A 12556-nucleotide genomic window follows, 5' to 3' on the forward strand; every position below is an offset into this window, starting at 1 on the left:
GAGGAGTGGTGCAAGAGCGTGCTGCAGGAATCTGCTGGATTTGGAGACTCCAAACAGGGCTGGGCGCCAGAGATAGAAACGCTCGGTCACAGGCCAAGTGAGCATGGAGCATGGTGGGAGATCAGGGAAAGGGGAGTGACTGACCCCTTTTCTCTGAGGGCGCACTGAGGAGTGGGGACCGGAGTTCTAGGCAACTCCGGGCAGAGATTGAGAGGCCGCCATTTTCATTCCCTACCTCCAAAGTTCTACGGAAAGCGTAGAACAAATGCTCCCGAGAGCGAACATGAGCAGATTACATAGCCTGACTCCTGGCAAAGGCTGTACAACTCCGCCTCAGGCAAAGACATTAGAGAATCACTGCAACAGGGCCCTCCCCCAGAAGATCACCAAGAACATCCAGCCAAGGGGCACCTTGGGTGGCTCAGTGGGTTAAGCCTCTGCCTTTGGCTCAGGTTATGATCTCAGGGTCCTGGGATCGAGCCCCGCATCCGGCTTTTTTTTTTGACTGTCAAATAAATAAAATCTTAAAAAAAAAAAAAAAAATCCAGCAAGACCAAGATCAATGAGAACTGCGAAACTCCAGCACTACGGGAAGCAACACATAGAATTCATGGCTTTTTCGCCATGATCCTTTAGTCTTTCAAAGTTAAATTTAAGGGGCGCCTGGGTGGCTCAGTGGGTTAAGCCTCTGCCTTCAGCCCACGTCAAGATCTCAGGGTCCTGGGATCGAGCCCTGCATCAGGCTCGCTGCTTAGCGAGGAGCCTGCTTCCCCCTCTCTCTCTCTCTGCCTGCCTCTCTGTCTACTTGTGATCTCCCTCTCTCTGTCAAATAAATAAATAAAAATCTTTAAAAAAAAAAAGTTAAATTAAAAAAAAATTTTTTATTCTATTTTTAAAAATCTTTCCACTTTCCTATTTTAACATATTTTAAGCTATTTTATCTTATAAATACCTTTTAAAAATATTTTTAAATTCTCATTATTATAGTCATATTTTATACCGTAATTGTATTTAACCTTTTTTTAAGATTTTATTTATTCATTTGACACAGAGATCACAAGTAGGCAGAGAGGCAGGCAGAGAGAGAGGGGAAGCAGGCTCCCAGCTGAGCAGAAAGCCTGATGTGGGGCTCGATCGCATGACCCTGGGATCATGACCCGAGCCGAAGGCAGAGGCTTTAACCCACTGAGCCACCCAGGTGCCCCTTTAACCTTATCTTTAATATACATATAAAGGGTTTTTTTTTTTTTCTTTAAATTTTGGGATACAATTTCTTCTAATAGATCAAAACATACCCTAAATCTAGCACATGGCTTTGTTCTAGTCTCCAGCCTGATCACACTGGTTCCTTTTCTTTTCTCTTTTTTCAACCAACATCTTACCTTATCAATTCCTTTTTTAGAATCTTTTTAAATTTTCATCTTTACAGTCATATTCTATCCCTTCATCATGTTTACCCTTATTTTTGTATATATATGTTTTTCTCTAAAATTTTGGGAGGTAGTTTCTTCTAACAAACCAAAATACATCCAAAATCAAGCATGTGGCTTTGTTCTATTCATCAGTCTAATATATATATATATATATAGAGAGAGAGAGAGAGAGAGAGAGAGAGAGTTTTTTTCTCTTTTACCCCTTCCCTTCTCCCCCCAGTCTCGGGTCTCTTCTGATTTGGTTAGTGTATATTTTTCTGGGGTCGTTGCTACCCTTTTAGTATTTTGTTCTCTTATTCATCTATTCTTACCTGGATAAAATGACAAGGCAGAAAAACTCACCACAAAAGAAAGAACAAGAGGCAGTACCAACAGCTAGGGACCTAATCAATACGGATATTAGTAATACGTCAGAACTAGAGTTTAGAATGACGATTATCAAGGTGCTAGTTGGGCTCAAAAAAGGCACGGAAGATATTAGAGAATCCCTTTCTGAAGAAATAAAATCCCTTTGTGGAGAAAGAAAAGAACTAAAATCTAACTGAGTTGAAATTTAAAAAAGCTATTAATGAGTTGCAATGAAAAATGGAGCCTCTTACTGCTAGGATAAATGAGGCAGAAGAGAGAATTAGTGATATAGAAGACCAAATGATGGAGAACAAAGAAGCTGAGCAAAAGAGAGACAAACAACTAATGGACCACGAGGGGAGAATTCAAGAGATAAGTGATACCATAAGACGAAACAGTATTAGAATAATTGGGATCCCAGAAGAAGAAGAAAGAGAGAGGGGGGCAGAAGGTATACTGGAGCAAATTATAGCAGAGATTTCCCTAATCTGCTGAAGGAAAAAAGCATCAAAATCCAGGAAGCACAGAGAAAGCCCCCTCAAAACCAATAAAAATAGGTCCACAATCTGTCATCAAATAGTAAAACTTACAAGTCTCAGTGACAAAGAGAAAATCCTGAAAGCAGCTCAGGACAAGAGGACTGTAACATACAATGGTAGAAATATTAGATTGACAGCAGACTTATCCACAGAGACCTGGCAGGCCAGAAAGAGCTGGCATGATATATTCAGAGCACTAAACGAGAAAAATATGCAGCCAAGAATACTATATCCAGCTAGGCTGTCACTGAAAATAGGAGAGAGAAAAAGCATCCAGGACAAACAAAAACTAAAAGAATTTGCAAACACCAAACTAGCCCTACTGGAAATACTGAAAGGGGTCCTCTAAGCAAAGAGAGAGCCTAAAAGTAACAGACCAGAAAGGAACAGACACAATATACAGTAACAATCACCTTACAGGCAATACAATGGGCACTAAATTCATATCTTTCAATAGTTACCCTAAATGTAAAAGGGCTAAATGCCCCAACCAAAAGACACAAGGTATCAGAATGGAAAAACAAAACAAAACAAAACAAAAAAACAGACCCATCAATATGCTGTCTACAAGAAACTCATTTTAGACCCAAAGACACCTGCAGATTTAAAGTGAGAGGGTGGAAAACAATTTACCATGCTAATGGACATCAAAAGAAAGCTGGGGTGGCAATCCTTATATTAGATAAATTAGATTTTAAGCCAAAAACTATAATAAGAGATGAGGAAGGACACTATATCATACTTAAAGGGTCTGCCCAACAAAAAAATCTAACCATTTTAAATATCTATGTCCCTAACATGGGAGCAGCCAATTATATAAACCAATTAATAACAAAATCAAAGAACCACATCGACAGTAATACAATAATATTAGCGGATTTTAACATCCCCCTTACTGAAATGGACAGATCATCTAGCAAAAGATCAACAAGGAAATAAAGGCTTTAAATGACACACTGGACCAGATGGACATCACAGATATATTTAGAACATTCCATCCCAAAACAGAATACACATTCTTCTCTAATGTACATGGAACATTCTCCAGAATAGATTATATCCTGGGTCACAAATCAGGTCTCAACCGGTACCAAAAGACTGGGATCATTCCCTGCATATTTTCAGACCACAACGCTCTGAAGCTAGAACTCAATCACAAGAGGAAATTTGGAAAGAACTTAATACATGCAGGCTGAAGAGCATCCTGCTAAGGAATGAATGGTCCACCAGGATATTAAAATTTTTAAAAATTCATGGAAACAAATGAAAATGAAAACACAACTGTTCAAAATCTTTGGGACACCGTAAAGGCAGTCCTGAGAGGAAAGTATATACCAATATAAGCCTTTCTCAAGAAACAAGAAAGGTCTCAAGTACACAACCTAACCCCAAACCTAAAGGAGTTGGAGAAAGAATAGCAATGAAAGCCTAAACCAAGCAGGAGAAGAGAAATAATAAAGATCAGAGCAGAAAGCAATGAAATAAAAACCAAAAGAACAGTAGAAAAGATCAAGGAAACAGGGGCTGGTTCTTTGAAAGGATTAATAAGATTGATAAACCCCTGGCCAGACTTATCAAAAAGAAAAGAGAAGGGACGCCTGGGTGGCTCAGTGGGTTAAAGCATCTGCCTTCGGCTCAGGTCATGATCCCAGAGTCCTGGGATCAAGCCCCACATCAGCCTCTCTGCTCTGCAGGGAGCCTGCTTCCCTTCCTCTCTCTGCCTGCCTCTCTGCCTCCTTGTGATCTCTCTCTCTCTCTCTCTCTGTGTCAAATAAATAAATAAATAAAATCTTTAAAAAAAAGAAAGAAGAGAAAAGAGGAAGGACCCAAATTATAAAATCATGAATGAAAGAGAAGAGATCACAACCAACACCAAAGAAATACAAACAATTATAAAAACATATTATGAGCAACTATACACCAGCAAATTTGACAATCTGGAAGAAATGGATGCATTCCTAGAGACTATAAACTACCAGAACTGAACCAGGAAGAAATAGAAAACCTGAACAGACCCATAACCAGTAAGGAGATTGAAGCAGTCTTTAAAAACCTCACAAAAAACAAGAGCCCAGGGCTAGATGGCTTCCCAGGGGCATTCTACCAAATGTTTAAAGAATTAATATCTATTCTCCTGAAACCGTTCCAAAAAACAGAAATGGAAGGAAAACTTCCAAACTCATTTTATGAGGCATTACCTTGATCCCAAAACCAGACAAAGACCCCATCAAAAAGAATTACAGACCAATATCCTTGATGGACACAGATGCAAAAATTCTCACCAAAATACTAGCCAATAGGCTCCAACGGTACATTAAAAGGATTATTCGCCATGACCAAGTGGGATTTATTCCTGGGCCGCAAGGCTGGTTCAACATCCACAAATCAATGTGATAGAATACATTAATAAAAGAAAGAACAAGAACCATATGATACTCACAACAGACGCTGAAAAAGCATTTGACAAAGTACAGCATTCTTCTTGATCAAAACTCTTCATAGTATAGACATAGAAGGTTCATACCTCACTATCATTAAAGCCATCTATGAAAAACCTACATCGAGTATCATTGTCAATGGGGATAAACTGAGAGCTTTTCCCCTAAGGTCAGGAACACGGCAGGGATGTCCACTATCACCACTGCTATTCAACATAGTACTAGAAGTCCTAGCCTCAGCAATCAGACAACAAAAACAAATAAAAGGCATCCGAATCGGCAAAGAAGTCAAACTCTCACTCTTTGTCGATGATATGATACTTTATGTGGAAAACCCGAAAGACTCCACTCCAAAACTGCAAGAACTCATACAGGAATTCAATAAAGTGTCAGGATATAAAAATCAATGCACAGAAATCAGTTGCATTTCTGTATACCAACAGCAAGACAGAAGAGAAAAAAAGGAGTCGATCTCATTTACAATTGCACCCAAAACAGTAAGATACCTAGGAATAAACCTAACCAAAGAGGCAAAGAAACTGTACTCAGAAAACTATAAAGTACTCATGAAAGAAATTGAGGAAGACACAAAGAAATGGAAAAATGTTCCATACTCATGGATTGGAAGAACAAATATTGTGAAAATGTCTATGCTACCTAAAGCAATCTACACATTTAGCGAGATCCCTACCAAAATACCATCCATTTTTTTTCAAAGAAATGGAACAAATAATCCTAAAATATATATGGAATGAGAAAAGACTCTGAATAGCCAGAGGAATGTTGAAAAAGAAAGCCAAAGTTGGTGGCATCATAATTCCAGACTTCAAGCTCTATTACAAAGCTGTCATCATCAAGACAGTATGGTACTGGCACAAAAACAGACACATAGACCAATGGAACAGAATAGAGAGCCCAGAAAATGGACCCTCAACTCTATGGTTAACTAATCTTCAACAAAACAGGAAAGAATGTCCCATGGAAAAAAGACAGCCTCTTCAACAAATGGTGTTGGGAAAATTGGACAGCCACATGCAGAAGAATGAAACTGGACCATTTCCTTACACCACATACAAAAACAGACTCAAAATGGATGAAAGACCTCAATGTGAGACAGGAATCCATCAAAATCCTTGAGAAGAACACAAGCAGGAACCTCTTTGACTTCAGCCCCAGCAACTTCTTCCTAGAAACATTGCGAAAAGCAAGGGAAACAAGGGCAAAAATGAACTATTGGGACTTCATCAAGATCAAAAGCTTTAAAAAAATAATAAAAATAAATTTAAAAAATTAAAAAAAATAAAAAGCTTTTGCACAGCAAACAGTCAACAAAACCAAAAGACAACTGACAGAATGTGAAAAGATATTTGCAAATGACATATCAGATAAAGGGCTAGTATCCAAAATCTATAAAGAACTTATCAAACTCAACACCCAAAGAACAAATAATCCAATCAAGAATTGGGCAGAAGACATGAACAGACATTTCTGCAAAGAAACATCCAGATGGCCAACAGACACATGAAAAAGTGATCAACATCACTCGGCATCAGGGAAATACAAATCAAAACCACAATGAGATACCACCTCACACCAGTCAGAATGGCTAAAATTAACACATGAGGAAATGACAGATGTTGGCAAGGATACAGAGAAAGAGGAACCCTCCTACACTGCTGGTGGGAAGGCAAGCTGGTTCAGCCACTCTGGAAAACAGTATGGAGGTTCCTCAAAAAGTTGAAAATAGAATTACCCTATGACCCAGCATGGCACTACTGGATTATTTACCCTAAAGATACAAATGTAGCGATCTGAAGAGGCACGTGCACCCAAATGTTTATTGCAGCAACGTCCACAATAGTCAAGCTATGGAAAGAACCTAGATGTCCATCAACAGATGAATGGACAAAGAAGATGTGATATACATATATACAAATACACACACAACTGAATACTAAGCAGCCATCAAAAGAAATGAAATGTGGCCATTTGCAAGGACATGGTTGGAACTAGAGGGTATTATGTAATCGAAATAAGTCAATCAGAGAAAGACAATTATCATATGATCTCTCTGATATGAGGAATTTGAAAGCAGGGCAGGGGGTCCTAAGGGGTAAGGGAAAAATGAAACAAGATGGGATCAGGAGGGAGACAAACCATAAGAGACTCTTAATCTCACAAAACAGAGGGTCGCTGGGGGGTGAGGGGATAGGGTGGTTGGGTGATGGACACTGGGGAGGGTATGTGCTATGGTGAGTGCTGTGAAACGTTCAAGCCTAGTGATTCACAGACCTGTACCGCTGGGGCAAATAATACATTATATGTTAATTAAAAAATAAAGAGGAAAAAAAAATCCACCGCATATAAGCGACCCTGAACATGCACACAATTACAAAACTAAATCAAGGTTTCACATAAGCGTAAGTGCCCCTGTTAGATGTGATGCAGTGAGGTTTTCTGCCCTCATTCTTTGAAATTAAACATACTGGTTACAATCCTCCAAGGTGGTTTCACATCCCACTAATAAAAAAAATTTTAAGTAATCTCTATGCCGAACGTGGGGCTTGAACTCAACACCCCGCCGTGCTCTACCAACTGAGCCAGCCAGGCACCACTCACTAATAAACCTTGATCCGTGACTGAAAAGTACTGCTCCAACAAGTCTCCCTGAGCTTCCTCTTTTCTACCTCCAGTCCTCCCAGAAACAGCCACAGCTGTCCTTGCAAAAGAGTAAATCACGTCATTCTCCTGCTCAAAACCCTTCACCTGCCACATAGAATAAAATCCAAACTCCATTCCATGGCCTCAAGACCTTACGTGATCTTGCCCCTGCCTTTCCCTCACCATCTACATGGCCAGGTGGCCATCTGCTGGGTCCAAAAGGTGAGTCCCCAGTCTGTCTCAAGACCTTTGCATGACATCTGCTTTTCCCAGGTCATTTCAAAGCGGGCTGCTTTTCATTAGATATTCCCCTCCCACCCCCTCCAGGAGGGAAGTTCCCTGGCCGCCCACCTGAAAGAGCCCCTCCCAACCAGCTCATAGTCACGACCACCTCTCCCTGTTTTCTTTCCTTCACGGTTCTCACCGTCTGCAACTGTCTAGTCTGCTTGCGTTTGTGCGGCCTGCCTCCCACACTGGAATGTAAGCTCCACGGGGCCTGGCAGTTACCTCAACCGTAAAGTAGAGATAATCATACTTACTTCATCAAGTTGTTACAAGGATTATTATCTCTTTTTAAAATCCATGCTGTTCTCCCAATACCAAGAACAGTGCCTGGCATGAAGTGGACGCTCAATACAGTACAAAGAACAAATAAATGAGGGGCACCTGGGTGGCTCAGTGGGTTAAAGCCTCTGCCTTTGGCTCAGGTCATGGTCTCAGGGTCTTGGGATCGAGCCCCGCATCGGGTTCTCTCTGCTCAGCAGAGAGCCTGCTTCCCCCTCTCTCTCTGCCTGCCTCTCTATTTGTGATCTCTCTCTGTCAAATAAATAAATAAAATCTAAAAAAAAAAAAAAAAAAAAAAAAAAAAAAAAGAACAAATAAATGAAATAAATGAACGCGTGAAATCAGGCGGTTACAGACCCTTCATCAGCCCCATCCAGACACTGGTGGACTCGTGGCTTGAGTCTCATGGACATTTGCAGACAGACAGGGGCTGTGACCCAGGCAGAAGCAGACCTCCCAGCCACAAACCAAGCTTCTCCAACTGAAGTGACCACCTGTGACCAACCAGGGGGTCCTGTGGCCATCATGGTACTCTGTGGCAGTGGCTGTGCCCTTCAGCACATGAAATTTCCCCCAGGAAGGAGCTACCAACAAAGGGAAAGGAGACAAGGACACCAGGTGGAGGGAAGGAGGGGTTCACAGCAAAGGAAATACCACAGTGCCACACCTGGGTGCATCCCGGTGCACCTGGGAATCTAACCTGTCAGACAATCAGAAATGCAGAGGCATCTCCAAAGTCTCTCTAGCTACTAGACGGAGAAGACTAAGTACAATGCAGTTAAGAGGAAAGGGCCCCAAGGACAAACAGTCTCAAGGCCTGGATTCTAAATGCCTCTGTGTGTCTCTGGCAAGACAACTCCCCCCTCTGGGTCACCTCAGCTTCCACCTGTGTTAATGCGTTAGTCTGGAGAAAAAGTACTCATTAACCCTTAACTAGCATCAGACCCTTCTCCAAGGACTTCACAATTGTTCTCATCTTCTCAATTGTCCTCTAAGTCAAGACTCATCCTTCCCAGTTAAGAAACAAACTCAGATTTAGAGAGTAGGTAATTTTGCCCAAGGTCACTGTGCTGGAGAATAGCAGAGCCAGAGAGGAAGCCCAGGTCTGGCTGATGTCAACCATCCCTATTCTTAACCACTATGCTGCACACCTCTTCAATAAAAGGCAGGATGGGATAGTGGGTAAGAGCCTGGATTCTCAGAATGAAACGCCACCGGTTCAAATCCCACCTCAACTACTTCCAATCCGTGGCCCGCTGAGAATTGTCTCGACTTGAGAAGTCTCACTATTTTCATCCCTAAAATGGGGATATTCAAAGTACCAACCTCCCAAGGGCTGCGGTGAGGATTAACTAAGGTAATAAATGTAACCTGCGGAGAGCTTTGTTATTACTTGGCAACATGTTTTTTTTCCAATGTCGGAGAGCACAACGCGGCCACAAATCAAACCCAGCGAGCTGGGGCTCCTGGCGTCTCACCCTATTTAGCCGTCACCACAACCCTACGAGGCAGCTAATTTTATTATCCCCATTTCACAGATGAAGAAACGCTGGCGACTGTTAAGATCTCCTCGTCGCCCTCCGATTCTAAAGCTGACATAACTGAACGACCTTGTTTATGTACGGGTTGACTTGACGTGCTTACTGACAGACACCTCCTCCAACCCCACGGTCAGGGCCGTACCCGCGGCACCGTGCTGGCTCTCAATGAACGCTGAATGGTGGCCTGAATAGGTGAATGAAGAATGTCGGGCCTGGCCTGGCGGAGGCTGCTCTGGCTCAGGGCAAGGAGGGGGCCGGGGCACGCTTGGGTACCCCCCCCGCCCTGTCCGGCGGGGCGGGCTGCCAGCCCCGGGCCACACTGTCCAATGGGTTTCGCCTCCCTCGCAGGTGGTCAGGCCCCCTCTCACGCCCACCACGCTGCCATCGCCACTAGCCGCCGCGCTGGCGGGACACCGGCTGCCTTCGGACAGGTACTCTCGCAGGAGGCCCGCCTGGGCCGGGCGGAGCACGGTTGCGGGACCCTGAGTCACCGCCGGCAGCCTCGGCCGCGACATCCCCGACTCCCGGGCCGGGCCGAGGTCGGAGCCCGCGGCCGGCCCGGGTCTACGGGAGCGGGCTACCCATCCCTCCCGCCCGAGTCCCGGGAGGCCCCCAGCCCCTGAGCTCCGCGCGGCGCGGGCCTCCCGGCCTACTCGGCAGCCCAGCCCAGGACCACCTCGCGAGTGCGGCCCCACTCCAGACCCGGCGTGCGCTGCCTTCTCGGCACTCACCTCTCCGCGGGGGCCGCGCGCGGGCGGCGGCAACGGCCCAGGTACCCGCGGTCTGCAGAGGCGGCGGTGGCCCGGCTCTTCTCTTAGGCAGCGGCCATGTTGCTGGTGGAGAAACTCCAGCGGACACGTGGGGGGAGCGGGGCCGGGCCTCACGCTTCCTTTTACCCACAATGCCCCGCCCCGACGCGCGCAGACCCGCCTCCTCGCCGCTCCATTCATGCCGGCCGCTGGCCGGGTCTGGCAGCAGGGGGCGCTGATGATCCGGCAAAAGAACAAAACGGACACCCCGCCAAGGCGGAGAAGCCAAAAGTGAGATACCCTGGCAGCGGTGGGATTCGAACCCACGCCCCCGAAGAGACTGGAGCCTTAATCCAGCGCCTTAGACCGCTCGGCCACGCTACCCAGCTGGTGAAGGGCCCTTCCAGGAAGCTACTTAATACTTTACTGAGCAAATTTCACTGACGTTTCTAGTGCTTTACCTGATTTTGATGGACTTATTTTGAATGTGTCATATATTTTAAAAGAAAACATTTGCTCCAATAATTACACCCAGATTCGTTTCAAATAGGTTTTAGAGCGAAAAGCAGCTTAAGAATCTGTGTTCTGGGTCGGCTGTTTAACCCGGAGACCTCAGAAGGAGCCACGTATCTCCGTAGAAATGACGGATTCCAGCAGTAATTCTCCCTAGGGGCTACGAAAACAAAATCGGGGGAGCTGGTGTAAGCAGTTTACTCTGAAACACTATGAGTTTTAATTTTTAGTTATTCAAATAGTAAGTGAATTATTATTGCAAAATATTCACACTTTGCAGATAAGTTACAATGCTCTTTTATCTTTGACCCTAAGTCCCATCCACAGAGGTAACCAGCTTAGTATCTATCTTTCTGGACTTTCTGCTGTGAATTTATGTGGGTTTTTTTGGATATATTCATATGCATACATAGATACCCATAGAGAATTGATGTTTTGTTTTTATTGTGTATGGGTTTTTACATAAATATTATCATACTATTACTCTTAATCTGAACTGTTTTTTCACCCAAATATACTTTTAAAATATCTATCCATGTTAATGGAAATAGATATTTAAAAATATAGAAAAAGTACAAAGAAAAAATAATCACCCACATTCTCACCACCTAATATTGTAGCATTTCACTTCCAATTCTTTTCCTATGTACATACTTTTCATTAAAAGTTATTCAGTAAACAATATGAATATGCTGTCCTTTTAAAAATCCATTTAAAAATCTACTAGAGCATTAAACATTTTTTTAAATAAAAATATACTAGACCATTACAAATTAAAAATAAATCCTCCTTCCCAAACATCCTCCCTTGGCTATGACTATTATTATGACTTGATGTGTATGCAATCCATTTTTTATCCCTTCATATCTATATATATTTATACCTATAGATACAGATATTTGTGTATTTATACATATATTCTCATGAACAATATATAGAATGGTCTTCTGTATGTTTTCCATTTTCGTAAATATTATTGTGCCAAGATCATTCTGAAACATGTTCCTCTACTCCAACATTATGAGGTCTATTACCAATGCATAGAGATTTTATTCCTTGATGCGAATATGGACATTTTAGTTGTTTATATTATATTGCTATATTCAAGTTTCTGGTTAATATCTAACTAGCACACACCCTAACATTTGGGCATTCCACATCTCTCCTTATCTTCAATTCCTCCTCAACTGAGTTTTTCCCCCATCTACTTTTAACATAAATATTGATATGCAAAGATTTCATTGCATCAGGAGAGTTTGTTGCTTTTAAAGGAATTTTTTAAGAAATACAGTAGCAGCCATCTATTGAGGACACAGACTAGCCATTGTGGGGGATTCAAAGCTAAATGAGGAATAGTTCTTAAGATTGAAAAAGGCGGGGCGCCTGGGTGGCTCAGTGGGTTAAAGCCTCTGCCTTCGGCCCAGGTCATGATCCCAGGGTTGGGATCGGGCCCCGCATCAGGCTCTCTGCTCAGCGGGGAGCCTGCTTCCTCCTCTCTCTCTCTGCCTGCCTCTCTGCCTCCTTGTGATTTCTGTTTGTCAAATAAACAAATAAATCTTTAAAAAAAAAGATCGAAAGAGGCATTCATCTAGTCACAGTGTTTTAGTACTAGGAGGGACTTTGTGAGTTGTGTGCCGAGTTTTCCAAAAGGAAATATCCTCCTGGTAAAGGATAATTGCTGGAATATCTGCCTAATCTCACTTTTTTTTTTTTTTTTAATATGGAACGCTTCACGAATTTGCGTATCATCCTTACGCAGGGGCCATGCTA

General features: G+C 43.0%; 1 protein-coding gene and 1 non-coding gene across 2 annotated transcripts in view; both read right to left on the reverse strand.

The window, feature by feature from the left end:
• Positions 1 to 10349, reverse strand: part of LOC111162223 (RNA polymerase III subunit E) — a 37922-nt gene extending 27573 nt beyond the window's left edge. The window contains exon 1 of the mRNA XM_022526470.1: positions 10256 to 10349. The gene's annotated coding sequence lies outside the window, so the exon portion shown is untranslated. The remainder of the gene's footprint in view (positions 1 to 10255) is intronic.
• A 226-nt stretch (positions 10350 to 10575) lies between these two features.
• TRNAL-AAG lies at positions 10576 to 10657 on the reverse strand. Its single transcript has one exon. It is a non-coding gene; the product is annotated as a tRNA-Leu (tRNA).
• Positions 10658 to 12556: the final 1899 nt, after the last annotated feature.

Source organism: Enhydra lutris, unplaced genomic scaffold (assembly GCF_002288905.1).
Source record: "Enhydra lutris kenyoni isolate GAN:26980312 unplaced genomic scaffold, ASM228890v2 scaffoldscaffold90, whole genome shotgun sequence".
NCBI lineage: Eukaryota > Metazoa > Chordata > Mammalia > Carnivora > Mustelidae > Enhydra > Enhydra lutris.